This window comes from Vigna unguiculata, chromosome 11 (assembly GCF_037176805.1).
Source record: "Vigna unguiculata cultivar grain cowpea cultivar isolate G323 ecotype 2 chromosome 11, ASM3717680v1, whole genome shotgun sequence".
In the NCBI taxonomy this organism is placed as follows: Eukaryota; Viridiplantae; Streptophyta; class Magnoliopsida; order Fabales; family Fabaceae; genus Vigna; species Vigna unguiculata.
Window position 1 is genome coordinate 28,531,660 of NC_140802.1, and position 4,272 is coordinate 28,535,931.

The 4,272-nt window shown below is 32.8% G+C and overlaps 1 pseudogene; it reads left to right on the plus strand.

Annotated features, from left to right (window-relative positions):
• The first annotated feature begins 215 nt into the window (after positions 1–215).
• Positions 216–1,377, plus strand: LOC114170262 (disease resistance protein RUN1-like; annotated as a pseudogene).
• The last annotated feature ends 2,895 nt before the right edge of the window (positions 1,378–4,272 follow it).

Genomic DNA, 4,272 nt, shown 5'->3' on the forward strand with positions numbered 1-4,272 from the left:
TTCCTTGCTGAGGTCACAACGGAAACAGAGTTTCCAAACAGAATAAGAAATGTAAAAGGAACAAGGGTCTAGAGTTCTACTTACCCGGTAGAGTTCGATCTCCCAGCGGAGGAACTAGCTCAAAACCTAGCAGAGCTCTGAAAAGAGAGAAGAATGTGTGAGGGGAAGGGGCTGTCTTGCGAAAATGGGGCAGAATGAAAGGGATTGAAGTAATTGTTCAAATGGTGACAGATATATTGGGTCATAAATTTTCTAGTCTTCTAAATGATAATCTAGTTGGGATGGAATTTCGTGTTGAAGAATTAGAAAAACTCTTATATTCGGAGTCAAGTAATGAAGTTAGAGTTTTTGGAATCAGTGGAATGGATGGAGTAGGAAAGACAACTCTTGTTCGTGCTTTATATGAAAGAATCTGTCATCAATATGATTTTACTTGTTATATTGATGATGTGAACCAGATATATGGAGATTCTAGTACATTAGGTGTACAAAAGCAATTGCTTTCTTGTTCTCTAAATGAAAAATATGAAGAGATTTGCAATGTTTCTGAGGAACTTATTTGATATGGAAAAGGCTACAACGTAAAAAGGCACTCATAGTTCTCGATAATGTTGATGAAGTTGAACAATTAAAGGTTTTTAGTGGGAATCAAGACACTATGTTACGTGATTGTCTTGGTAGAGGGAGCATAATCATCATAATTTCTAGGGATGAACAAATATTGAGGATACATGGAGTAGATAAGGTTCACCAAGTTCAACCACTACAGAAAGAAGAGGCCCTTCAATTATTTTGTAGACATGCTTTCAAAGATAATATTATTATGAGTGATTATGAAAAGATGACAAATGAGGTACTATGGCATGTTCAAGGTCATCCTTTAGCACTTGAAATATTGGGTTCAACATTATTTGGTCTAACTGTATCACAATGGAGAAGTGCATTAGCTATGCTAAGAGAAAATAAAAGTAAAAAGATTATGGATGTGCTGGGAATAAGTTTTGAAGCGTTGGATTCTACAAACAAGGAAATATTTCTAGACATTTCTTGCTTTCTCCATAATTATAAAGTGGAAGATGCAGTAGAAATTCTAAATTTTCGTGGATTTTATACCGACTATGGCTTGCAAGTTCTCACAAATAAATCACTCTTGATCATTGAGGACGGGATAATTAAAATGCATCGCTTGTTGATCGATTTGGGCCAGTCTATTGTTCGTGAAATATCACCTAAAGAGCCAAGAAATTGGAGCAGAGTGTGGAGCTGCAAGGATCTACAAAAAATACTGTCCAATAACAAGGTACAATTGTTTTTAATTATAAAATTTTGTTATGTTCACATTTATCTAGGATATACAATATTGAATTTTGTTTAACAGCAAGTTTCGGTGTGTTCCTTTTAAGTTTTACTAGTTTTATTTTTGTTTCCTTAAGGTTTCTCTTTTTTAACCAAATTGGTCCTTTAGTTTATTACACCAAAAGTTACACCATGTTTGGTCAACTTTGTGATAGATAGTCTCTTGTGTACCAGATCTGCTGTCAATTTTTATTTAATAGTCGTTGAATGATTTAGAGAATTTTTAAAGAGTATTTAGAGGCATGGATATGAGTCTTTATATTTTCTAACTATTACAACACAAACTCGTCAATCTTTAAATGTTTGTGAATGCACTCGACACCGTAAGAAAAACATAAACTAAAAACCCAAATTATCTTCCTTTTGCTCTAAGTTTTTATATATGCACAATTTTATACCAACAATACCACCAGCAAAGTGGTAGAGTTATTAGATCTTTGCAACAACCAAAAACTAAATGAGGTATCTGTAGTGATAGAAATAATGAAAATAAAGTAACACAGTGAAATGAATAAAAAAAATAACTCTAGAGTATTATTTACTGTATTATTTACTGTTGTAAAGAAAGAAACCAAGGAAAACGTTGCTAATAAAAGCAACATATAATGAAAATAGGAAGAGACAATATTAAATCAAGACCAAATTTAATTAAGTGTTTCTTTAACCACACCCTTAACCTTTCTATTTTCATTTGTTATTAAATCTTATGGATAATTAATAATAATAATAATAGGAGAAATATTAATTATAATAATAATAGTAACATTACTTGTAAAATTCATTTCTTTTTATTTTTTTAAGAACTATTTGTGTTTCAGTAAAATAAAAAGGAGGGTAGTCCACTTGTCCACTTTTTCCCCAACCCTTTCAGCTCCCCTTTTTACCTTTTCTCTCAACTTTCCCCTCAACCCAGAAACAACTCACTCCTCTCTTCTCTTGAAAATAGAGGAGGGTGATAACGCTGTCGTTGACGTGATCAAATTAATACTACTAAACTCTAGAAGTTTTAGTATTACTAAGATAATAGTCAAGAAAATAGAAAGGGTAAACTAATCCTAAGTCGTCTTCCAACAAACACGGAATTGATTTATAACAAATCAGTTCTTATAAAAAACTATACAAAAAAGCTAATCAAATGAAATAAGGAATAAAAAATCTTTAATTAATTATTCAACAACTTAATTTCTATCCAATTTCCAATTATACCCCTCTTATAATATCCTCCAATTATCGTCTAAATAATACAATATCTTCAAGATATATTTGTTCTTTATGGAGATCTAAAAAGATTGAAGAAGATCTTGCCATATTTAAAAAGGTTTGGTAGTTATTATCTTTTGATATTTTATGATATAATTAAATAAGATAATTATTTAAAAATATCAAATAAAATATCTAAAGATATATTTTGCCAAATTATCTTTTATCATAGATATTTATGAATTATCAAAAAGCCCTTCTTCTGGAAAAAGATAGAGAAAATCACAAGTTTCAATTTTTGTTGCTCGTTCCCTCTTCTTGGCTTAGCCAAACTTCTCACTTTTTCAAGCTTTTCTTGTCGTCTTAATGCAATGCTTGATTTGGATTTTTGTGATTTTGATAATTTCCTATTCTTGGATTTATCTTTAAGGTGTCATGAAGGTTTAAGCAATTTATTTCCACACCTCAATGAGTTCAACTTAGTTGTAGCTACACTAACACACTTCAAAACATCCAAAGAACATTTATGCAACTAAAAAGCGATTTTTAACATCTTTTTGTATCTCACGCTCAATAAGCCCAATTATAAGAAATCACAATTAAATAAATCTTTTCAGTACAAAAATTGATTAAAATTCCATTATTAAATATCAAATGAGGGCATAAATATGAACTCATCAGCTGGGCAAGGGCTATTATGGAATCCTCCTCAGAACTGACCAAACGTATTTAATCTCGGTGTAAGTCTAATACTTCAAACCTTCATCCTTTTTCTTTTCCAGTTCTATAGTGTTTGTTCTATTTTGGGGTCTTGTTTAGAGCCTAATTTTCGTCTCCATATGCTCTTGTATTTTAGCTCACTAGGATGTTTCGGGGTTTTGGTGTTCATCTCCACCTAGAGCTTTCTTCCCATCAAGAGTAGTAAAATTTTTGAGGTAAGGGAAGCTAGGATTTAAATAAAAAACTTTTGAAGTGTTTGGCCTATTTTTGTGTGAATCGTATTTTAAAATGCTTATTGATGTGTGTGATTGTGTGGAAATAAACTTTTGTTATTTGGTTTTGAATTTTTGGGTTTGCATGCGTGAGTGGGTGGGAAGTCTGTCATTCTCGCCCAAGCGAGCAGCTCTCGCCTAAGTGAGAATAGCAGAAAACCCATCCTTACCTTTGTTTGAGTAGTAGCTTAGGTGAGGAGCTTCAGTTTTGAGCAAGAGCAATCTTGCTCAGTTGAGAAGTTCTCGCTTAACGAGAACTCGTAGATTTTCACAATGGCCACTGTTTGAGTTATCGCCCATGCGAGAATATCTCCCTTGAGCGAAAGAACACCTTTCACCTGAGCAAGGACTTATATAGCTTGAGCGAGACTGGTTCAAAATTGTTTTAGTTGCTTGATTGTTTCTGTGAAAGACTAATTGTATCCTAAAGGTATGTAGTATGATGTTATCCATATGTTACGTGGTGTTTTAAGTCTGTACTTGAAGTACTTAGTATGTGATGGAAATGATTTTGAGATAGCACGTGGAATGTGGATAATGAAAGAGTTTCAAGGGAAATTCTTGGTAATGGTGTGGTTAGTGTATGTCTTGATATAAGAGATATCTATATCATGAAGGTATTCTGAACTCTAATAATCAGTCACACTCACATACAGTAGAGTGATTACGTGGTGTGGGGGCAGGAGGTCCTAGTCTCAGGAGGTGTTTTAGCCTGAGACACTTT